A 26905-nucleotide genomic window follows, 5' to 3' on the forward strand; every position below is an offset into this window, starting at 1 on the left:
TGTGATTTCTTGTAGGAATAGTTGAAGCTAGTAAAGATTATATTTTTCTATGAAATAAGACCTGTCCTACTGTATTATTTTAACTTTCTGTGTGATCTCTGAACTTTTAGATATCTCTGTGGTGTAGTTGTTTTGTCTTGTGTTTTAATTATTTATTATTAAATATTTTTAAAACCTATTACCTGTGGCTGGTTTGTGTAGAGATAAGCTCTGGAGTACATTGCATATTTATAGAGTTTATTTTAATAGGCCACTCTAATAAGCCTTGCACTGTATAGTCACATTACTATTGGATAATAATATTGCACAGTAATAATTGGACACCCTTTTAAGGGCCTTTTAGTAGCTGATATTATTAGCTGGGTGGTGGCAGTAATTACTACCATATAGTCTGGGTAAAGGGGCACAGCTGGAGAATCTGTGTCAGCCTTTCCCAGGAGTGTCTGTAAAGTTGTATAAATACTTATCTCAAAGTGTGTGCGTGTTGTGTTAGCTACCTGACAGGGAAGCACTGGTTGGACAGAGAAGGTACTGGAGGTTCTAGCTTGCCCAGCTAGTCTGAGACCTGGACCCTATAGCTGTGCCAGTGGGGAGTCTTATTGGGGAGCTGGTGAGCAAAGGGATCACCAGCCCCAGACTGACTGTGGCCTCTGTGTGCACTTAAGGGGAAATTGTACTTTACTTTGTGTATTAGTTATCCATTCCTCTCTTCCAAGAGATGACCTTGCTGGTGTTGGTGGTGAGGATTGAGGATCCTTGATTGCTGGGCCAGGGCACAGTCATCACATAGTGGTTTGGCTGATATCAAGGCTATATAATCAATGAAAGAGTAGCTCACAAGAGGCGGTGTCAAATCTTTTAGATAAGTCTAGAAGGAGAACAGCTACCAAAGGGTTTTTTACACTGTTGATTTATTGTATTTTGTAAGGTGTATGAGGCTGTTTTAGTACTATTTCCTAGACAGAAACCATACTGACCAAGAAAGAGAGTAAATTATTTCATGAGTACATTTTGCTTTTGAATTTTGTTTGTAGAGCAGGTTGTTTATTATTAGGCAAGACAGATTTTTGTGAATTCTTTTTTTTTCTAAGCTCTATGGTATCAGTGATAGTATAGTTATGGGTCTGTATCTTGCAATTGTTACTGAAGTTTCTGTCTTACGTCAGGGTACAATGTAAGCTTGTTTCCAGATTATAGTAATACATTAAATGAGTATGAATGCTTTCCGGTGTAAAGTTACATGAAATCAAGTCACTTGACAGTGTCTGAAAGCCACTCTTCAGTAAAATAACTTTTAATCTCTTAATGAATTGAAGCTGTAGTTCCATTCTTTAAAACTGTATACCTTTATAAATAAGATCTTTTCAGGGAAACCCTCTGGGCTGGTGGTATCAGGTAAAGAGATATATTTCATGCTGTATTCATAGTGATATTGTTATATCTTGTTATATATTGTTGTAAGTCTCAGAATAAATTGTGATCATATGGGGGAATGTTTGCTAACTCAGACCACTTATTTAAAAAAAAAACATATTCCTTGCAGAGAGTTTAAATATCATGGCAAATAGTTCCAAAGGTCAGATGCAAGGTCTGCGTTCAAGAGCCTATATATGAAATGAACATCAGGGAAAGCAGGCTAAATAACAAAGGCATTCATAAATCATGCAATTCGTAGTAAATTTATTATTCTACTCATTTTTTTTATTTACTTACTTATTTAATGAGCAATGTGGACCTCACTGACCCTACCAGCAATGCCCATTTACAGAACAACTCCAAGAAAAAAAGCTTTATTGCAATTAATAGGATGGGTAAATGAAGATACTTGGAAGCAATACAGATAAACAAATAAACAAAATGGATAGACACAATAATGCATTGGTATAATGGAAAATAATGTAGAATTTATATAGTATGAAGGCAATTAAATTGGCTAACTGGTACATACATACTTAAAACACCAAACTTTTTTAGTTCTGTTATAAAGATTGTCTAGTATATATAATGGTGCAAATAGCCTTAAATCTCCTGTAATAAAAACCCATGGGATACATGCAAATGGCCCCTTAAGTATATCTGCATATGGCTTCTGAATGCCCATGACTTTTTCCTTTTTAAGTCTTTATGGAGACATTCAGGCCAATAAAGCCAAACCCCACTAGCTGTGGACATGCATGTTTTGGCCTTTTTATGGCCTCATCAGCACAGCATAACTGGACTGTTTGTCTATACTCTAGAAGCACAGGGTCTTTATACCCAACTATGGTTTAAGGTATCCCACAGTGAAAACGCTAGCCTGTCTAGGTTTTTCTTGTAGTTTTTGGTTTGTCTGTGTATCCTTTTTACTCTTTGGTTTAGTTGTAAATTTGGATATTTTTGTAGACACCTTAATGGTTATGGACATCAGTTGGGTATAAATACCCAGTGTTTCTAGAGTATAGCCAAACAGTCCACTTATGCTGTGGTCCATGCCAGTAACACTCAGATGTGATTGAGAAGTCAGGCTGTGATAAGCCTAAATTCAATTATATTTCATGGGCCCATATTTAGGAAGCAAGCAATTCATAGCTTATCACATAAGCTATACTGAAGTTTTTAAGTGATCTTAAACGTGTAATTAGAATCTATCTTTGACCCTTTCAGAAATGCCATTTTAAGATTTTTGTTGTTTTTTAGCAATAGTAAACCACAAAATAAGCCTATGTCTTATCTTCCCTTTATTTATAAAATAAGTTATCAGAAGTAATTCCACTTTATTTATTTGCATCTTTTTTTCTTGAAAATATATCTATATTTATTATTTAGGGCAGATAAGAAATTTAAATTTTAACAGTTTGGTACTTTGTTACTTATTGAATTTATGGTCTAGAAAGTGGAGAAAATGTTGGCATTGTGATGCTGGTACAGAAGATGCTAATAAAAATGTAGATAAGGAGCTGATGATAGATTTCAAGTGTGTTCTACAGAGGTTGTTGTTTCAAGTGGAAAATGAGTAGACTGTCCTAGCATTCCTTCAATGCTCCCTGCTTTGTTTATGTTCAATTATTTTGTCATGCCGGAAACAGACCTCTTTTAAACAGTGCACAATTTGTATTGTTTCATTGTGATTACAACATATGCCAATAAATGTAAAGTGTAAACAATGATGTAACTTAATTTCTCAGTGGAATTGAATTGTCCCATAATTCTTACTTCATAATGCAGAACAGTATGATTATTATACAAGCAAACACCATTAAAGTCCACCTATTAATTTTTCCTCATGGATGTAATGCTATGACTTAATGGATAGGTGGATATCCTGCTTGCAACAGCTTTGATATAACATATTCCAAAAAAAAAATCACCAGTATCTGTAGTATACTCTGACTTGTTGCCACTTCTGAGATACTATTCCATTATCCTGTTATGCTTTTAGTAAAAGCACGGTCCCTGATGTTACAGCTAAATATCACAGCCAGTGCCTTTATCTTAAAATTATTTTTATATAGTACAGAAAGTTTTTTTTTTTTTTTTTACTTCAAGCTTGGACCAGATATTAAATGCAAGATAATCTGTACAATAAAAATATTCATTATCTGATTATTCTTACCTGGAACAATTTCAAGTTTACTTACTATTCTGGTAGGCAACTCTAATCATGTGATGATTTTTTTCCTGTTTGCAATTTGAAGAGTACCTTCTGATTCTGTAAGTAGAGATCACAGATGCAAACAAGAGTAGCAGTGCTACACAGGGTGAGACTGTCTGAGCTCTACGGTAAATATATGTCATAGATTTTAAAACTTGAAATTGGCTGCTGCAATAGTATGAGAACAAAATGTCAAATTAGTGTTGTTTCCTTAACATAATCAAAAAAATTTGATAGCAGTCTAGTCGTCTTTATTTTTTCGGTAATCAGAAATTGTAGACAACTTTTAAAAATAGAAGAAACAATATCTCATAAATAGAATTTATCACTTATATGCCCTCCAGAGGACAGCTAAATGTTATGTGAGAAACTGTGTTTAGAGAAGTATGTGAATTTATTGTTCTTCATGTAGAGTATCCTTTTTTCTCTCTCTCTGTCCTCAGTCATTTGTTTACAGTCTACCTGTGTTGCACTTCAGGGAATTCATTTATTTTCATTTTTTAAGGAACTAAAATCATTAGCATTATTGTTTTTGGAAAGGTTGCTGTTTCTTTATCAGTCTAGTATCTGTTCTTTTTGTTTGTTGTAATAATTGAAATATGAAGGTAAAATCACAGAAATGTGTAGTCTGTGAACTTCTTTTTTTTATATATTTTTTATTTATGGTTAATTTTCCTTTCTATTTTTGACAAATTGTTTTTATTTAAAGCTTTCAAATTGTTTTAAAAGATTGGAAACGTATGAAAATTGAACCTAGCATTAACCAACATTAATTCTGATGACTGTAACATACATTTGTTGTACTGAATGACAATTAATTTGTGATCCAGTATAAGAAATGCCAGACTAACCTACCATTGGGTTTTATTCAGCCTGCAAATACTCTAAATGGGTATCATAGCTGGTAGACTTTGTATAGCCCCATCAAGAGATTGTACTATAATGTGAAATACAAGAAACTGTTCCAATAGGCTTCAGGTTGTGAGTACAAACTATTGTTAGGTTTTTCTATAGCAATAAGATTATCATGCATAGTTTCATAGCTTTATAGATATTTCAAAGCAATTCAATCTTTGCACCATATACCTCTTGTCAGTACCTACCTTTAGGCTGTACCTCTTTTCTCAGAGGGTTAGGCCAGTGAACCCTCATGTAAATTTGTGGAGACAAATCCAATCATCCAGGTTCTATTTGAAGCTTGCAAGAAAATAACATACATTAACCTGCTGGGAAAGTCTGTTCCAGAGATGATGGAGGTACTGTGTGATTAACCTGTATCTTTCCACTGTACGTGATCTATCAGTGAATATTTAGGTCCCTGTTTCTAGTGTTAGTGGAAGTGTTAGACATGTGAATATATGGGAGAGCAAGGAAAACCAGGCCTCCAGGGGCACAGTAGGCTAAGCTTGGTTCTCCTCTCAAAATTGTGTAAAATACTGAAAAGGGACAGTGGTTCCAGCCTCTCTTGGTAGCTGAGGGTCTTTAGGCCAGCAGTCTTCTTGGTCATGAGCCTCCATTGTGTTTCCAGTTATTTGCTATGTATAGTGAGGTACATTCTGAAGGTGATGATATACTCAATAACTGGCCTAATTAACACTAAATACAAGGGTATGATGCCCTCCTTCAATCTGGATGATACTCCTTTGGTGATTAGCTGTGCCTTGTAGAAGAATTTCTTAGATACTGTTGCCACATGATAATCTGAAGATATGGAGTTATCAACTCTACGTAAAAAAGACCCTTACTACATTTTCATTTTGTAGCATTGGTAATACTGTATGATGATGAGGAGGGGTTATCAACTAGTTGTGTTGATATTGCTTTTTCAGCATTTAATTTTAGTCCATTTGCAGCACACTAGGAGTTTATGATTGAGAGTTCTTGCTGGAGCGTTTGGTTATCACAGAGAGACTTAACAATAACTCCCAATTTTACAGTCTTCTGCAAATCTAGTAAGCCAAAGGTTCTGACTCCGTACCGGGACATCTGAAAAGTAAATGCTGACAAAATTGGAACCCTTAGAGGTACAACTGGTCACCTCCATACTTTCTAATGAGGAACCTTCAACTCATGCTGCATGGATTCTGTCTTTTAGTCATTTTTCTAATCCAAGTTATTACATAACTATCTACTTTTGAATCATTTAGCTTTCTTATGAAGTGACCATTCACTGTGGTGTCAATCCTTGACCAGGTTTAGATGTACTATGTGCACTGCATGGGCACTGTCCACTGCCTGAGTGACCATCTCATTAATGAGATTTAATAAGCCGCATTTTCTCATGTCAAAGTCAAACTACAGAGAGTCAAGTCTAACCAGGTTTTTGATATTGCAGTCTGAGATCAGTTATAATACACTCCATGGCTTTCCAAATGAGGCTTGTCCGGCTGATAGATCTGTAATTCCCAGGGTCATCCCTAAGTGGAGGCATCACAACTGCTGTTTGATGTTCTTCAGGGACAAAACCTTTAGCTAAGCTTACGTTAAACAGTTTGTGGAGTGAGTCAGCAAGGTTGTGATTGTCACTTCATGTTAAGTATGTTATCATTAGCTAATTCTGTGATATAAACGTTGAGTGTAGTAAAGGTTTTTTTATCTGCATTGAGAAAGAGTTGCTAAAACTCGAAAGCTTTGTGCTTTTACATTCTGTTTCTTGAATAAACTACAAATGACTGAGCTATCTGCTTCTTCTGTTTGTGTCTTCTGGATATTATGCTGCTTGGGACTCGGGTTTGGTACCTGTGACTTGTTTTTGGACTGTGCTTTTTTGTTTCTGGCACCATGTTTGTCTAACCAGCACTTGAATTTACATCCCGCTTAATATTAACAGTATTATTGGAGCTACTGCTTTACACAACTTCCTTCTTCTTTTTGGTAAATGAGAATCCATTATTGAATGTTTCTGTTAATCATGATACTGACTGTAGAGTGAATTCTTTAACCAGTAATGAACAAAAAAAAATAATTCAAGTTATATGTGCTCTGGAGTCTAAAGTTTTGCAGTTTAAAAGACTCCAGTGGCATCACTTAAGTTTTGATGCGTACTTAACATTGGGTATTGTGCCCCGTGGACTATGTATTGTCGAAATGTCTACTTACGGCAATAGCCATCCTCAGTTATTAAAGCAATGGCAAGAACTTAATCTGAGGGTAGGGGCTGATTATATGTGTCTAATGAGCAATTTTTTATTTTATTTTTATTTAGCATTTGTTTACCGGGAAAGTCCGACTAGGTTCCACAGAGCCTGTTTTCAGTGGAGGCTCGGCGAGAAATGCTCCAGATCCAATTATTTTGAAAAAATGGAAGCCGAGCTGCCTGCTGACATAGAGGCTTCTGAAGATAGACTAGTACATGCATCAGAATTTCCAAATGCCTCTGTTGATTTTAATAAAATGCTGGAAAAGATCAGAATATATGAAGAGAAACTTATTAATACAAAAAAACAAGCTGAACTATGATATCCATGATTTTGAAAAACAGCATGTCTTTCATTGGCCGAGGAATCCGAAATGGCGGACGTCAACATCAAAACTGATGGCTTTGTTTAGTTTGGTAACTTCTATTGACACTGGTACACCCACAAGATGTAGTGAAGCTGTTCATAACTTAGATGGCTTTGATTCTATGGATGTTGCTTCTATTCCATCTCAAACTATGCAAACTAATTTAAGCAGTAATGATGCTGGTTCTTCTGAGGTATTTGCTACTAGTTCTAACCAAGCTTCTACTGATACTGTTAACGACTGCTGTTTTTCATCACCAGACAGAATTCAGTTGAACCTCCCAAAAAAGTACAAAAACTGCAACGAGGAAGGAGCAGCAGATGGGAAAGAAGCCATCAGCAGGAACGGACTGTACTAACCCCCCAAACACAGCTGGGACATCAGGTAGGCCAGCAAACATCAAAAATGGGCCCTGTCACAAGGAGCAAAACCAGCAGCAAACAGAAACGTTCGGCTCTAATGTATTAAATATTTCTAAATATGTTTTATCTACTGATGAACTAAAATTGTTGAATAGAGGTTTAACGTTTGTACCCTCAGCACAAGGAATAATTAATGAGTGCTACCAGAATTGCATCTATTTGTACGTAATATAGAGCTAAAATTATTGTATAAGACCACTGATACTGGTACTTTACCCTTGGCAAGAAGGAGCACATTTGTTCCCAATAGTACACCTCTAGTTAATGCATTTTACGAGTTGTGTGAAGAGGAAGTTTATGATAATTATTTCAGTAATAAAGTCGATCATTTTTATAATTTATCACAGGGTGAAAGACAGGCCCTAAAGGATCTTTGTAAGAATGACAGTATCGTAATCAAACAAGCTGATAAGGGTGGCAAGATAATGATTATCGATAGAAAACAGTATTTTCAATGGATGTATTGTTTATTTTCTGATATGGCTACATTTAAACCTATTTCTTCCTTACGGTCGAAAGAGATTGTTTATAAGGTGAAGGATAATGTATACGATCTACTTATGGAAAGCTGAATAACACCAGAAATTTATAATTATTTATATGTATCCAACCCAGTAGTACCTGCTACCTATGGACTACCTAAGATACATAAAAATATACAAGTGCCGCCTATGAGACATATAGTATCTGGTAGTCAGTGGATTATAGCAACAATCTCTAAATATTTGAAGAATGAACTACATGATCTATTAAAGCATAGCCACAGTTATATAAAGGACTCTAATGACTTTTTGTTCACCTTATATGAATGGTCTACTAAAAGTAAGGATAGCAATGTTATCTGGATGTCTGTGACTTTGCATATTAAATCCTTATTCACTGTCATACCTAATGATGTAGGGGTACAGTTTATAAGAGAGTTTTTAGTAAAGTATACCTCTTCTTCTAAAATTGAGTTAATACGCTCAGTGCTTCAGTTAGTTCTTGAAAATAATACGTTTCTTTCTGATGGTCAGTTATATCACCAACAATTAGGGGTGGCTATGCGAACCCCTGTGGCAAACACCTATGACAGTCTTGTTCTTGCTAATTGGGAAAGGCATTTTGTGTATGATGAATATAAGCTGGAAACTTTTATAGAGCCACAGTTAATGTATTACAAACGTTTTTTTGATGATACTTTTATTATTTGGTCAGGTGATGTAGAGGAGTTGAGAAACTATGTATTTGAAGACTACTACTGATTTTTTGACTTTTGACTTCAAGTTTTCTGATACTAAAATTGAGTTTCTCGACATTACCTTAGAAAAGGATGGACAGACAATTCATAGTACCATTCATAAGAAGAATGTACATATATCTACATTTGTACACTATACTAGTATGCATCCAAAACATATATTTAATAGTTTAGTTAACAGCCAATTTGTTAGGGTTAGAAAATTTAATACAAAATATGAAACATGTTTGCCTGAGCTGAATAATATGTTTATGGATTTCAAATCTACGGGGTATCCTAGTCCTATGGTACGACACAATGCAAATAATATTATGAGTGATCATGCGACTATAGGGAAACCATATTTCTTTGATAAAGTGGCAGTGAGACAAAAAAAAGATATATCACCAAGTATAATAGACATACTAGTATGATCAAATCTGTTATTACAAAAAATTGGCCTATATTGACTTGAAATTTTGAACTGAAGCAAATAATAGGAGAAGGACCCTCCTTTACTTTTAAAAAAGGAAAGGAATTTAAAACAGGGATTATGCTATAAGGATACGGTGACAAGTAATATTAGTGACAATAATAGTAAAGTTATTACCAAAGGTATATATATCTATATATATATATATATATATATATATATATATATATATATATAGATATAGATATAGATATATAATATTCTGACATTTGTTTTATTCACCCATACTGGTAAGATATTTTATTTTATTACCTTTACTACATGCACCACTAAAAATCTAGTGTATATTGTTAATTGTGCTGCATGTAATAATTTTTATATAGGTAAAATGATTCAAAAGCTAAAGGAGAGAATAGCCTCCCATTTATCTGTAATAAGAAGGAAGGTTGGAACTAAAGCCTTAAGTAAACATGTTAAGGAATGTGGAGATGAGCATAATTTTAAGTTTAGAGTGATACAAAAGGTTAGTAAATGGGTGAGGGGGGCAGTATTGTGTCAAGAACTGAAGCTGCAGAGTATAACTGGATACATTATTTTAGAGCAGATAAGCTTCCAGGTTTGAATTCAAGGAATACTGTTAAACCTATTTTAAAGTTGAAGAGATAATTTATATGCTATTTATAATGTTTTTATATTATTATTATTATTTTAAGTAACAAAGTAACCAAGTCAAACAACAAAGTGAAATGTTGGTTTTTAAAAAAAAATTAGGGCTGGTCTTTTACCAATTAACTGCTATTAATGATGTAATCAATTAGCTGGTTCTGTGATATAAATGTTCAGTGTAGTGAATGTTTTTTTATCTGCATTGAGAAAGTTGCTACAACTTGAAAGCTTTGTGCTTTTGCATTCTGTTTCTTGAATAAACTATGAATGACTGAGCTCTCTGCTTCTTCTTTTTGTGTCTTCTGGATATTCTCCTGTTTGGGACTCAGATTTGGTACCTGTAACTTGTTTTTGGACTATATTACCATTCAACATGGAGGAAATATTTCTGGGTCTATATCAGAACATCAAAGTTTTAAAACTTCGAATGTTCTAATATTGACCTGTTTTAATCGAATGCTAAAAATAGTGAAGCTGCAGAATACAGAATTCTTTCCTAGGGAAATAATTCGGTTGGCCAGTTCTGTGGCTTCACTATTTTCAGCGCTGTGGTGGAGATTTACTGGTCAGGTTCAGGTAAGTGTGTGATTGTGTGGTTGTTAGGATTAGGGCATGGGTTAGGTGAGTTAGGGTTAGGCCGTGGGTTAGGTGAGTTAGGGTTAGGGCTCAGGTTAGGTGAATTAAGTTTGGGGGCGGGTTAAGTGAGTTAGGGTTAGGGCATGGGTTAGGTGAGTGTGCAATAGTGACGGACCTTAGGGTTGGGGTTTGGGTTAAGGTAAGTGGATAGATAGTACTGTATGTATAGTTTAGTGTAGGGTTAGTTGTAGGATTATAAGTGTATGTGTGTGTATTGATGTTTTTTAGGTGTGCTTGTGTTGTGTGTATGTGTTTCAGAATAGCAAATTTTTTCCCAAGGAATAATATCGAACATTCACTGTTCTGAATGTTCAATATTATGTGGCTTAGATATTTTAGGTTCAATGAAATATGGTTTATATAAGTTTGGGGGAATGCTAGCCCTCTATATCAGAGGGTATGAGGGGGTTGTCATCTAGCAAATAATATTGGAAGTTTAATTTTGTTCCCCTTCTGAGTTTCTGGCAATAGTTCTCAGTGTATTTGCTCCTTAGTGTTATGACATTCAGGCTTCTGTTTAAGAACTATTCAGAAGTACATACCAACGAAATTAAGAAGGAGAACTTTGTCAGAACAATATTCTGCAGAAACGATTATGGTCACTTCTGCAAGAACATTAGTAAAATCAGCAGACTAGGGGAAAGCACGGAATAAATACAAAGCATACTTTTTCAAATCACTGTTTTTCTATACCTTTGATGTGGTGACAGATCTGGTGGAAACACACCGGAAAGGCTAGATATGACTTACCCATTCCAAACAACAGTCTCCTGCTCATTACTGTAATCTCCAGGTGCTGCCAGGCATGCAATGTTCCTTCATCATGTCTTGATTCTGTCTCTGTGGCTCCTCCCAATGGGCATTGCCTTCGGACGCTTTCTCACAATGAGCACAGTCCACCTCAACTGTCTCTTTTCAATTATATTTTTCTCCAAATATTTAAGCTTTATAATTCTTTAACAGGAATGAATCCCATTTCTAAGTCAGGATACAGTTAAAGGTCATGTAATTAGAATTGCTTCAATTTCAAAATTATGGATTGATGGCTGCACTTTGAACTCATTGTGACAAAGTTACTCCAGTTATCCTGTAAAGGTAATGTGTTTCTGCTGTCTCTCTGTTCTCATCCTTTCTGTATTTACTCAAATCTCATGACCATAGGGAAGAGGGAGATGGAAGCTCTGCCACTGACATATTTCAAAATGTGATAAACCAAAAGGAGAAATTACAGTGGTAAGAATTTCTGTGATGATATAGTAATATATGGCACATAAAGAAGAACATAGTGAAACACTAAAACCGGTCGTAACCATATTTCTCTACACTTAGATGACTACTAAATGGAACATAAGTAAATGTATTAAAGATGTCTATATTTTATTGTTTCATTTTTTTTTAAGCATCTGATCCAAACAAAATGTCATCACTACACAATAAATCATCTACTGGGGTGCTGGATAGGAATGGCAATTATAGATCATATTGAAGGCACTATGCAATATTTCATCTAAAGATGTAAAACTGAGGAGTTTGATACGAATTGCAACTAAAGTTCACATTTTGTATCCAAAGCGTTTGTACAATGACATTGACAGTGACTGAATTAATAAAAAACACGGTCATTTCAATGGATAAGCAGACACGATCTGCAGCTGGGATACTAAAATTGTCTTTAAGTTCTGAGTTACTTTAACACAAAATGTGAGAATGTCTTAGAAGTACTTTCTAGCTCAGCAGGCTTGGGTGTTAAAATAAACCAAAAGCAAGGATTTCAAAACAAAATCATAGATTATGCCAGAAGATGATTAAAAAATAAAGAGAACAGACATTTAAAAAATAATAGCTGCTTTTTCTACTCTTTGGCTATTTTGTTATTTATTTTTATAGTAGATACCACTGATTAATCATAAACTACTAGAAATTATTGACAATTTTTATGTTAAAGCTACTACATATATATATATATGTGTGTGTGTGTGTGTGTATGTGTGTGTGTGCGTGTATATATAATATATATATGTGTGTGTGTGTGTGTGTGTGTGTGTGTGTGTGTGTGTGTGTGTGTGTGTGTGTGTGTGTGTATATATATATATATATATATATATATATATATATATATATATATATATATATATATATATATATATATATATATATATATATATATATGGGCTACCTCAAATGGTCAACATGCCAGATCGAATCCCATTTCATTGACTCCAAAACAATGGCAATTCACTCAGGGTAAATGGCCACTCAGCCACCTTGGTGAACCTTGCCCTTTCCCCACTGTAGTGTGATCTGTGTGTGAGTTAATATATGTAGTTATGGGGGTGTGGGGGGGTGTAGCCCCCAACTTGGAGGGGTACTTGTTTTAGTGTTTGTTGTTTTGTCCTGGTGGTCGGATGGTTGTTTACCCTGGGTGAATTGCCATTGTTCTGGGCATTCAAAGAAGTGAAGATTCGATAAAGTGGAATTGATGAAATGAGATTTGATTATCCGGCACATCAACAATTTGAGATAACTCCATATATATATATATATATATATATATATATATATATATATATATATATATATATATATATATATATATATATATAGTCTACCTTACTTTATCGAATTTACACTTACCCAAAACCAGTGAAACCATGAATCACCAGAATTATTCACAGGGAAATAAACCACATGGCCGCCAGGGTGAACTTTGCCCTTTTCCTCAGTGTAGTGTGATGTCGGAATTGGTATATTTAGTTAGGATGGGTGCGGGGGGTGCAGCTCCCCACATGGAGGGTGTGGGGGAGAGACCCCCACTTGGGTGTGTTTAATTTTTGTCTGTTTAATTGTTTTGCCCTAGTGGCCAAGAGGCCCATTTCCTGGTGAAAAATTCTGGTGATTCATAGTTTCGCTGTTTACAGTGTTTGGTGAAGTTGTCTTGGCATATAAGGATTTGGTAAGTGTAAGTTTGATAAAACAACATAGACCCATATATATATATATATATATATATATATATATATATATATATATATATATATATATATATATATACAGAGAGAGAGAGAGATTAGCACTAAGCTTTTTGCCACACATTTTCACAACGAAATGCAAGAAAGGAGTGCACAAAATTGAAGATCTCCTTTCTAATTTTCTCTTTACTCCATCCTCAAATAACCACACTGTTGTTGCAGAAGCGACTAAATGAATTTACTATTGACAAATCATGTTACATTTAAAATGTATAGCCTGTAAATAAGAACACTTTGAATTACATTGCAACTTAACTGACAATAGTACAACCATGGTCATATTTTCTGGTGGCATGATAGAAAGCCCTCCTGATGGCCTTTAAACTGATTTGATTGCAAAACTCATAAACCAGTAAATCCTGCCACTGCCTGTGCAGCACTGTTATGAACTGAATTATTTGGTTATAAGCTATCAGGCAATGTAACAATGGGGTGGGCTAAAGCCATGAATAGCCAGCCACCATGCTGGAATCAGCCTGTTCCCTCTTTTTTACTTGTATTATATCTAAGTTTAATATTGCTAATGAAATTAGCTAACTAAAAACTGTTGGGCAAACAGCAAAGTAAAGTATATGACCAGTGAAAAATGACTGTGCTTAACACTACACTTGTTTACTGCTAGATAAATAATGTTCATTTAAGAATAAGTATACATTTAAATTGAATAAATCCAAACCTCCAGTAGATGAATTCCATTTTTTCAAACCAAGCAGCATCCATATCATAAAGCTCATAATGTTTTCAATAATGAAATTCCTAGGAGAGGACTTGTTTTTGATACTCTGGCTAACCACTTTCTGACTTTTTCTACAGCTCCTGGGTTTATTGTGTCCAGTTTAATCTGGCCACAGTAGCTGACCAAACTATAGTTATCTGAGATAAAATATGTCTAATTATTGCTAAATCCCAAAGCATGCAGTATATGAGGTGTCTTTTAGGTATAAATCCTAGATCATTCCTCCAAACAAGATGGATGATTTTGAGCAGGGATCTTGTTTGTTGAACAGTCTGAGGAAGATGATTGAATAGCTAGATCCACTGTAATCCCAGAAATCCTTACCAAATGACCTCAAAGTTGGCTTGATTTAGCCCCAAGGCTTAAGCAATTGGGTTGAATTGAAGATCTGGCCTGAGCCTGTGTAATGAAGGAATGACCTATAATGAGGATGGCCCTTGCTACTTTAAGGAACTGAAATCTGTGTGATATTGGGGTTAGGCTGATATATATATCTTAAGTAAGCATTTGAAGCCCACCTGTCTAACCATTAGAGAATTTTAAAAGATTGGCCTGAAGCAATTAAGTTGAAACCCTGACCAGTTCTAAATTAGTGTGAAATGTATTGGTTGGGGCAAATAACTAGATGTTTTAAAACTCATCTCAACTGGTTTGAAAGTTCAGAGATAGTAATTTTTTGACCTACACTGTTAACAAATGCCAGGTTGTTGTTGCTTGGATAAGAGGTTCATTTCTTAGGTTTCCACCCATGAAACAGGACATGTAAAGGGGTCCTTAGTTCTCTGTAAGGTGCTATGTTATCCATAAACTATTTGGTCTGTCTTGGATTTGGAAACCTAGATTAGGACTACCTCCTTACTGAAAATAATCCCTGACCATGTATAGCTCCCCACAACCTCCACACTCACAGGAAAATAGCTGCTCATTGCTTGCAAGATTGCCTATTCCACTCAGTCTCATTGTGGTCAGGTTCCCATCTTTCTACATACATTCATTTTCATTCGTCTAGGTGGAATTGCAGCCTGCAAAAATTTTTCAGTGGAGACAGTGTAGAAGACTACCACTAGGTAAGCTGCCAAAATCATCTCTACCACTGAACTTTCACCAGTGTTGCTGTTAATGTAAAAGGATACTTCATATGTTAATGCACTTCAGGCTTGTTAAAGCCATTTTACTTTAACACACGAGGCTTTCTTGCCCATGAGCAGCTTGTCCTGGCTTTAATGTATGGCTTTCTTACACAGAAGCAACTTTTTAATACAGTCTATGCTCCACTGTCCTGTTAAGTTAGTCATATTAAGTTAGCAAAACCACTCACACTGCTGTTTAAACCTTCCCTTACCTCCATTGCCACTGATTGTTTTTCTTCAGTTAATACAACTGTCTGGTTCTACCACACTCCATTCACCCTTTCTACTTTTAGGCTTACTACCCTACCCATACCCCCAATTACCATCCACCCTCTCCTTACTTAAATTTATATGGAACATATCCCTCCTCTTTCTCTATCCTGTCCCCTCACCTTCCTACCAGCCTCACCAATCCCTGCTACTACCTTATTATCTAATAGTGCTCATCCAAACCCTTTACAATCCTTCTGTGGATGATCTCCCCACTGAGTACCTTGTACTTTAAGCCCCCTGCAGACTCTATAACATAGCCAGTCTCAATTGTCATTAGCAGATCTACTCAAGACTCCATTCTTCCTGCCTTGTGGAAAAAAATCTTCATTCTTCCCCTCCATAAAGAAGGTAACTCCTCTGAAAGCTCTAACTTTAGGCTCATTGCCATCTTGTCCCCCTTTCTAAGATCATTGAAAAGTACATTCATAAGCAACTCTTTCAGTACTTCCTGCAAAATGATCTCATAGCCCCAACACAACATGGTTTCTGACCAGGACGTAGCACCACTACAGCTCTCCTCATCTTTTCCAACACCATTAATAAGGCTAGAGACCAGGGAAGTTTATCTCCTCTGTTTTTCTAGATCTCTCAAAAGTCTTTGGCACAGAAGAATATATGGAGGAACATGAGAAATTTCTTACTCAAATGTCTTCTCTGGGCCTTTTCAGTCCAGCACTTCTGTGGTTCTCTAACTACTTATCTGAAAGATATCAATTTGTCATATGGTTCTCTAACTACTTATCTAAAAGATATCAATTTGTCAAATGGTTCTCTAACTACTTATCTGAAAGATATCAATTTGTCAAATGGTTCTCTTCTTTCTATCCTTTTCTGCTAGTTAAAATGGATGTTCTTCAAGGCTCTTTTCTTAATCCACTGCTCTTTAAAATTTTCAGCAATAACCTATACACCTCCCCTAAGCAAGCTTGCCTTATTCAATGTCCAGATGGCTCAGCTCTCATCTTCTCATCTGATAGCCCATGAGAGCCATTATCCATGACACAAAATGCCTTCAACTCAGTCGAACTGTGGCTCCATCAAAACCAGCTTTTACTTAATCCCAAAAAGACTAAACTACTACTATTTTCCAAGGTCTCATGCAAATCTAAAAGTAACTTCCACATAAGCTCTTTAAACAATACAGCTATTGAAGTAGTTAACCATACCAAATCATTTGGAGTCACCATAGATGACAACTTTAAAGTTTGATTTTCACATACCAAAGTGTATAAAATAACTGATCAAAAGCTAGGTCTGCTATATATAACAAAAACATTCCTTGCATCTTCTATTAGAATCACCCTAGCTAACTCTTACCTTTTATCCTCTCTTCTCTATGGCTCTCCTATTTTGACTAACATTATTTAAATTGATCAGTCACAGCATGAAGTTATGGGAAAGAGTAGTGGAAGCTAGGTTAAGAAGGGACATGATGATTAGTGATCAGCAGTATGGTTTCATGCCGGGAAAGAGTACTACAGATGTGATGTTTGCTCTGAGAGTGTTGATGGAGAAGTACAGAGAGGGTCAGAAGGAGTTGCATTGTGTTTTTGTAGACTTAGAGAAAGCATATGTCAGGGTGTCTAGAGAGGAGTTGTGGTATTGTATGAGGAAGTCAGGAGTGTCAGTGAAGTATATAAGAGTGGTACAGGATATGTACGAGGGTAGTGTGGCAGCGGTGAGGTCTGCAGTGGGAGTGACGGATGCGTTTAAGGTGGAGGTGGGGTTACATCAAGGATCAGCTGTGAGCCCTTTCTTATTTGCAATGGTGATGGACAGGTTTACAGACGAGAGATCAGACAGGAGTCCCCGTGGTCCATGATGTTTGCAAGATGACATTGCGATCTGTAGTGAGAGTAGGTAATAGGTGGAGGAGACCCTGGAGAGATGGAGATATGCTCTAGAGAGAAGAGGAATGAAGGTCAGCAGGACTAAAACAGAATATATGTGTGTGAATGAGAGGGAGGATAGAGGAATGGTGAGGATGCAAGGAGTAGAGGTGGCGAAGGTGGATGAGTTTAAATACTTGGGACCAATAGTTCAGAGTAATGGTGAGTATGGAAGAGAGGAGAAGAAGAGAGTACAGGCAGGATGGAGTGGGTGGAGAAGAGTGTCAGAAGTGATTTGTGACAGAAGAGTACCAGTAAGAGTGAAAGGGAAAGTCTACAAGAGGGTAGTGAAACCAGCTATGTTATATGGGTTGAAGACAGTGGCATTGACAAAAAGGCAGGAGTTTGAGCTGGATATGGCAGAGTTAAAGATGTTAAGATTTGCACTGGGTGTGATGAGAGTGGACAGAATTAGGAATAAGTATATTAGAGGGTCAGCCCAGGTTGGACGGTTTGGAGACAAAGACAGAGAGGCAAGGTTACGTTGGTTTGGACATGTGCTGAGGAGGGGTGTTGAGTATATTGGGAAAAATATGCTAAGGATGAAGCTACCAGGTAACAGGAAAAGAGGAAGGCCTAAGATAAGGTTTATGGATGTGGTGAGAGAGGACATGCAGGTGGTTGGTGTGACAGAGCAAGATGCAGAGGACAGGAAGAAATGGAAATAGATGATCAGCTGTGGCGACCCCTAATGGGAACAGCCGAAAGATGATGATGATGATGATTTATTTATTATTTATTTCCAGTTTGATGACTGGGGAGGTCCACTGGGCTCAGGGAGCCCATTTTCAGTGGAGGCCCGGGGAGAAAAGCTCCACATTACATAGTTTAGTTATATATACAATCATAGTAAAGAAGAGCCAATTACAATTTCATTCCATGCTAAAGAACAGGAATAAATTCTTTAGTTACATAGTACCTAAATATTTAGGATGGCCGTGGTAACTTAAATGAGAGGGAGAATAAAGACTTAGAAGGAAAAGAGAGAAAAAAAGGTGGGATGGTTTATTTACAGTACGTACAATTATGTTATTTACAATATGTACATTTATGTTAGGTTAGCTTGTACTCAAGAGTTAGTCAGGAGTTTAAGGGGTGGATTGATTGTTAGGCTAGGTGGGGAGAATGCAGTTGCATTTCCTGTTAGAGGAAAGGTAGGAATGTAGCTGAGTTTTAAAGTTTTCAAAGTTTTCACAAGTCCTTAGAGAGGAAAGAAGAGAATTCCATTTTTAGCCAAGGAAAAGGATAGAAGAAGCTGACCAGCAGGACGACTGGGTTTGCGGACAGTGATTAGGTTTTGGTAAGTAGATCTTAGAGTTCTCTGAGGGGTGTAAGGTTGAAGGATGTTGGTTAGTGCTGGGCACTTAGTAGGCTGAAAAATTAGTCTGTGGGCTGTAGTAATTTGGAGATAGTCTAGATGGTTGTGGAATTCAAGCCAATTTAACAAATGAAGGGCAATACAATGATGGGAGGAGAATTTGGCTTTGGTTGCAAATTTAGAAATCTTATTATAACAGACTTCCAATTTGGAGGAGAGAGAGGCAGATAAGTTTGTTAGTAGAGGAGTGCCATATATTAGTGAAGGGAATAGATAGGTAGTGGCGAGGGTTTGTCTGGTGGATGGAGAGAGAAAGTGGATGTTTCTGTATAGCATATCAAGTTTTATATGGGTTTTCTTAATGTTTTGCTGGATGTGAGTGTCAAAGTTTAGGTGTTCATCAATAGTAACCCCAAGTAGTTTAGGGGAGGGAACAACCTCTATAGTAGAGTTGTTTTGGCTAATAATTTGGAACGAGTTTTTATCAAGAGGGGAGGCTTTTGAGGGAGAGAATAATAGTATTTTGTATTTGTTGGCATTTAGCGAGAGGTGGTTTTGGAGCATCCAGTTTTCAGTGGTGGAGAAAGCCGTTTGGGTCAGTGTCTGAAGCTCTGAGAGGTTGGAGGCACAGCAGACTAAAGTTGAATCGTCTGCATATTGTACAATTTTGGTGCTGGGTTTGGCTTTGTGGAAATCATTAATAAAGATGTTGAATAGCATTTGACCTAGTATGGATCCCTGGGGTACCCCAGTGGGGGTTGGAAGGAAGGTTGAGGTGGCTTTCCCCCATTTCACAGCTTACAACCTGTCAGAGAGGTAGCTTGAGAACCAGGATAAGGTGTTCTGGGAGAGATTAAGGTTAGAAAGATGGTTCAAGAGATGGGTGTGGGAGAAGGTCTAGAATGCCTTGGACAGATCTAGTAGAACTGTTGATACTATGTTTCCAGAGTCACGGGCAAGATTTATTGTGTCTAAGGAGAGAACGGCAGTGATAGTACTATGGCCAGGATGGAAGCCATGTTGGGTTGGAGTGATTAGTTGGTGATTGGCGTAAGCTGAAGGTGGATGCATTTTTCGAGAAGTTTTGAGACTGGGGAGAGGATAGCTGTGGGGCAGTAGTTAGAGATGCTATTGTTTTTGCCTCCTTTATGGAGATGTAGAATAAAGGCAGCATGCCATAATTTGGGCACATAAGATTCTAACCTGGATCTGTTGATCAAGATGCTAATGGGGAGAGCGATACCATCTGTGGATATTTTTAGGAAGGAAGATGGGATATTGTCAGGGGCATTGGAGCATGGTTTTAATTTAGCATATTTCTCTTGAATCACAACTGGAGCAATGCTAGAATAATAAATTTGCAGCTAACCTGCCATATAAAACTCATAATTGCTCTGCTTTACAAGCTCTCAAATGTCCCCTCTTCAACTAGCCCAAGCACAACTTCTTCTAATCCATAAAATACTATATAACCCCTCTACCTGCCCTTATGTCTCCTCAGTACTTCATCACTATCTCCCAAATCACCCTCTGCACTCCTCAAAACAAAAACCTGCTTGAAATCTATAAACCAAAAAAAGCAGTGCTTGTACTCACACTGCATATCCAATCAGAACTATATCTAGCTTCCATGTATTTAAGTCCTCTCTAAGAATTCCTCACTAACTCACGGCTGTGCCCATGCACTTCACCTGCATGATTGACTAGTGTTTTATTTGGTGTTATTTAATTCTCAAAACCTGGTTGCAAGAACTCCACTCTGTTATATTGCTTTTATTTTTGTTTTTAAAATTAAACAGATGCATGAGCTGCGAGGAAGAGAAGGCAGCAATGGAGTAAGAAGTAAGGAGATGAGAAAACAGAAACAAAATGAGGTGACAACCAAAACCAACCTGTCTGGAAGGCCCAAATGGTGACAGGAGCCAAGTGAGACAGAAAATGAAGACATGATCCAGAACCAAAGCCTGGTCCACGGAAATTTGAAGCATCAAGGTAATGACAAGTACCAAGCAAAAATAGAGGTGAGATAATGACAAAACAGCCAAGCATTTGTCAAAACTGTATACAGTATAACCTATGCTGAATGTTTACTATATGGATAGGGCAAAAACACTGAAGAGCAACACTCGCCAATGATCGCTGAGCTAGAGTGCCAGCTCAGTGGTCGGTGGCCTGCTGAAGTTACCATTATTGTGTTTAGAACATCTTATAAGGGAGACAGCACAAGCTCTTAAAGCATAGTAATGGAGTGAGATGCTCTGCCTTGATCTAAGCTCTCAAAATGGCAAATATTAGAAATTCTCTTATAAATGTGACAACTACTCACACACACACACACACACACACACACACACACACACACACAGATAAATAGCTGGATAGACAGATAATAAAACTCAAAACACAAGAAGCTAGTGCCAAAGCTCCAAGCAAAAGCTCACAGCCAACTTACCGCCAAAAATAAGGCACTTTATAGGTAACAGGGATAAATCAAAATCAGTACTGAGCGCATGAACCAGCAACATTAATTAGAAAACAAACTCCATGAATAACACACATTAAACGCTTAACAGAATCACAGATTTTCTTGCCTGTCACAGGACTTCTTCATATACAAATGAATACCCAAAGCTTGATTTAATTTATACATAATGACTCCTATTAAATGCTTAATTATCCAGTATACCAATAAATGACTTAAAAAGACAAAACTATCAAATCAATCAAATTATTTTTTAAGAAAATTTGTACATATTACCCTAAAGAAGATGCTAAATTACTATACTAGCTAACAGGAGAAATAGATAAATAATCAGCACAAAATATATGAAGAAGGACTTCGTTAAAAGAAAACTTCCCAAGATTAAAACCACAGTTTGTCCCTGAACCAAACAACCATTTTACTATATTGAATAAGAAATGTTTGTGTTAAAACCATCTAATACCCTAAATAAACAATATATATTAAAATTTTACTCATAAAGGTGTTTTTTTAATTGCAAATATCAAAGGTACAGATATAAGCACCATATCTAATAAATACTTATTATAAAGACCTCTATGTAGATACACCAATAAGAAGAATATAAAATACTATAAAATGAATAAATAAATAAGTATCTTCCCCTAATATAAATTTTAGTGGACTATTCAAAATACTTTTGAAAAAGCCTAACATTAAAGCCTAGCTGGACAAAGTTTTACAATAGGGACTTGGTCATTGTGTTATTTTTATTTTTGTTTCAAACTTGCTTGTGGTGTTATTTTTATTTTAGTTTCAAACTTGGTCGTGGTGTTATTTTTATTTTTGTTTCAAACTTGGTCGTTGTGTTATTTTTATTTTTGTTTCAAACTTGCTTGTGATGTTATTTTTATTTTAGTTTCAAACTTGGTCATTGTGTTATTTTTATTTTTGTTTTAAACTTGCTTGTGGTGTTATTTTTATTTTAGTTTCAAACTTGGTCGTTGTGTTATTTTTATTTATGTTTCAAACTTGCTTGTGGTGTTATTTTTATTTTTGTTTCAAACTTGGTCGTTGTGTTATTTTTATTTTTGTTTCAAACTTGCTTGTGGTGTTATTTTTATTTTAGTTTCAAACTTGATTGTTGTGTTATTTTTATTTTTGTTTCAAACTTGGTCGTGGTGTTATTTTTATTTTTGTTTCAAACTTGGTCATGGTGTTATTTTTATTTTTGTTTCAAACTTGAATGTGGTGTTATTTTTATTTTTGTTTCCTTCAACGCAATCCCGAACAGTTCCTCCAGGTTTTTTCTGTTTTATATATATATATATATATATATATATATATATATATATATATAGATAGATATATATAATGCGAAGATGAAGTACTCAAAGTTTAGAAATGTGACATAACCATGTCATAACTGTTTCTGTTCACAAAGATGGACATCAGTTTGACCCTGCCTTGTATCAGGATAACATGCCTAGTCTATGTTTTTCTGTATTTTATGCAAGGTTTCACAAAAATTCTTTAGTAAAAAAGATGTAGAGGATTTAGTATTAATTCATTAAGAAAAATAACAACAAGTAATACTAGAGATTTGAGTCCATTTATTAACAAGGATCTCACTTTGACAATAAATTATTCCCTGTTGAATGAAAATAATCTGAGGGCTTTAGCCATTATTTCTAGGTTGGTGGTGATCCTAATTTTCCCCTTTGTGTCTCTTCTCTGCTCATGTATACAATGCAATGCAAGATTTTGTTCTCAGATGGCAAAAAATAAAAACATTATACAACTACAAAGCATGCAAAGGCAATATGAGGAAAGAATAAATGAGGTTAGAGAATTAGTGTAAGGAAACTGACTAAAATCATTTCATTATTATTTAAAGGTATTCATGCTAACTTTGGGAAACTTGGTCAGGTAGCAAGAGAAATCCCCCACATTCTTTTTTTATTTATATTTGTATATGTTATTTGATTGTGTTTATAGGTCAGGGAACAAAGGGCAGTTCTGTACTCTTTTTGTGTATATTTATATGTTTATTGATTATGTATGCACTTTTTTGTTATGTTTAATATGTTGATATTTTGCCTCTTGCCGGCTGACCAACAAGCCTCTCCCTGCTTGAACATAGCGCATTCATTTCCTTATGTCAGAATTTTTCATAGGAGCGAAGTGAGAGCTATCCAAGAGAGGGTCATCATTAACAAAGTCATGAGTCTGTTTCATGCCCTTTCCAGCAACCTGTCAATAAAAGTATTTTGAGATAGCCTAACCACAATGCTGTACAAGGCAAAATGTAGAGCTGCTTTTCACTTTACTGCAATATACATGTTAAGCACTTTCCTCCGTACAAGGACTTCTTCAGAATATGTCACATACTCTTAAATTTAAAGAAAACCGTTAAAGAAACATGCACAGTGAAATTCATACACCCTATGTTTTGCACCAAATGTAAGTATATTACTACTAAGCCTACATAAGATGAAAACTAAAAAGCACAGTAATGTATCTTTTAATCTTGCCCATGCATTAAAATGTCACGTATAAAAAAATGAAGAAAATATAAAGCAATAAGGAACTGTATATAAAAACATGCAAAAAATAAATAAATAAGCTCAACACTAACCCAGTCAGAGCTCCTGTTATCGCCTCTTGAGTTCATTAGATATATTGTCATTAAGGCCTGGGGGGGGTGGTCTAGTGGTATCCACAATAAGCTGCCAAATACACTTTTACAAACTAAATTAAAGTCAGTGAGGGTCGCTCTGGGGGTGGTAGGTTTATGTTGATGTGTGGCAGGTTGATGAACACATTGAGGAAATCAGTGTATGAGAGTTTGTATGCAGTAATCTTAAAGGGGTTCATGGGAGTGGAGTTGTATTGCATTTTTCAAACTGACAACAGTCTGATTTCCCTTCAGAATCTTTTAAATGTGGCTAAAAGTCAGATTTGTTTGTTTTAATAGTGGCAGTTTTTGTGTTTGTGGATGGATTGCTAGGCTAACATGCACATTGAGGTGTATATTTGGTTCAGGAATCAGTGGAGGGATTGCATTTCCAATTGTGCCATGCTTCATCGTGTAATTTGAGGATGTGTTTTAGTTCAGTAGATACTCAAGTATGTTTATAAGGTCAAAGTAGCCTTTGTAATAAGAAAAATAATTTATTTTGCAAGGGCAGTAGGGTATTAGTAAGGTTGTTAGCTGCTTCATTGAGGTCTTTTATGGCAAATAAATGAGAGCAATTCAATGTGGTCATAGCCGGCCTTAGGCATAGGCCAACTAGGCGGCCGCCTAGGGTGCCACTCTAGTAGAGGCACTTTTCAGTATTTATTTGGTGTAGGTAGACCAGGATGGGGGCACCGGGTAGTGTGGTGGGGGGCGCCATGGAGCCATTTTGCCTAGGGCACCAGTTGACCTAAGGCCGCTCCTGAATGTGGTAAGGTAGTTTTTAGGATCAGTGATATTCTGAATGGTTTGTGGTCTGAAAGTGATAAGTTTAGGTTTATATTTTAATATTAGATTATGTACTGAGGAAGCTATGAGACAGTGATCACTGAAAGAACATGCATGTGCAGTGATGTTAGATATCACTGTAGGAGGAACTCTGTTTATTTACCCCTGAGAAAGCTTGTGCTGTAAGACGAGAAGGAACAGTGGAGTATGATCTGGTTGAGGTGGAATAATTCCCTGAAAAGAGGGGATTTCTTCCCACTGCCATCTGTACCCCTTCTGAATCAGTCTCAGAATGTATTTGTCTGAGAGAGAAGTGGAGGTTCAGACTTTCTGGAAGGGATAAGGGATTACCAGTTGTGTGTTTGTGTTGGGGGGAGTGGTGGGAGAACAAGGTCTCTTACATAGTCATTTTGAGTTGGCTGTCCTTTGTTTTGGGAGGGGGGTCCTGCTTTCTTTTTGGGACCTCCCTGCTGTTGTTTTAAATGTCTGCTTACCAGTATGTTGCTAAGAATCTTTGTTTTGTTTCTTGTAAACTTGGATAATGGAGTAGACAAACCCATGGAAAATTTAGAGAATTACGACTGAAAATTCAGAGATTCCTTGTATCAGCTTACTGCTCTCGTCACATTTGTGATAACCTGTGCAGCAGACAAACCAAATACTAAATTTTTATCCAAAATTGAATTTAAAATCTCATTTTTTTATATCCTCTGGGAAGTTTTGAGAACATGACTGCCCAAACATCCTCAACATAGTAACCATGGCAACAGAACTGGACATAGTACGTACAGAGTCATATACGCACGTTAAACAATTAGTAGTTACCTGAAAATTAGAAGAAACTAAACCCCACAAATCACAGTTTTCCTCATAGGAAGGAATTGCAGATAAAACATTTCTCATACTTATAGAGTTGGTGAGAATAAACTTTGACATATGAGCCAAACAATTCAAAATTCTAAAAATGAAAGTTGCAGAAACATACACTTTTTTCCAAATTTTTCAGTTGTTTTACCATTCTTGTCAGAAAGGTTAGAGTTAACAAAATGCTGGGAAGAAATTGGATTACCTGCCCAGCAGTTGAACAGCACAAGCCAAACATTGATTCCCTGAAGCCCAGAAAGCATTGGTCCTTACTGGAATTAATGCTTAACAACCATTTCTCAAACATACAAGAAATTGTTTACAATCAACACGCCAATTCTGCATACAATGATTAACATTCTCCAAATTCTGGGGGAGAGGATCAGTATGTAAGAGTGATATTAAACATGGCTCAAAAGCATGTCTCAGTGAAGAGAGCAGAAATGAAAGACAATAATAATGGACACGTTAGAGGTACGCTGACTGCAGTTATGGAAATCATACTGCTTTCCACTTTTCCTTGAAAGTAGTCTAACTCTCATCCTAAGCACTTAAAAAGCATCCTACAGTCCAGCACTTGCTCAGACCTAATAGCAAGCACTAATATACCTAGACACTTGATTGCCCAGCAGGGCAAGGCTCATTATTCATCCCTCACCAACCAAATGACTAAGCAGCTCACCCTACTATTCAGGCATGACCAAAGGGCAATTTCAGGTATACTTTCCAGTCCAGCTGGTGAACCTGGGTATCCTGAGGCAATGTCATAACTGCCTCATGTACACAGATAACCCTCTCCTCCTCCCACAAAACATTAACATATGCAAGAGATGCAATTATATAGCTAAATTGGAGGCTAAGCTCTCTCCACCCAAGACTGGAACAGGCAGTCATGAGGAGAAGGTTAACACTTGCACCACACCTCCAGCCTCACATAGACATACTAAACCAGCACTGGCAAAAAATACACATAAATACACAAAATCATACTCAGAGGCTCTAAATAAAAACCTGCAAAAGCATCAGAGACTTCCAAAGCAGACACCCAAAAAACCTGCACCTCCTGTCACAAACCAGACAACACATAAAACACAAAATCAGTGTGCTGCACAATCACAGCCCTTAAGGCAAAATAACATACCTAACACACTAGTAATAGGTGACTCTATAGTCAAGCACACTGACGTCCCACTCACTAGGCTGGACAAGGAGAAGGTTTCTGTTAGCT

Source organism: Protopterus annectens, chromosome 9.part0, assembly GCF_019279795.1.
Source record: "Protopterus annectens isolate FY-2018-M chromosome 9.part0, PAN1.0, whole genome shotgun sequence".
NCBI classification, from domain to species: domain Eukaryota; kingdom Metazoa; phylum Chordata; order Ceratodontiformes; family Protopteridae; genus Protopterus; species Protopterus annectens.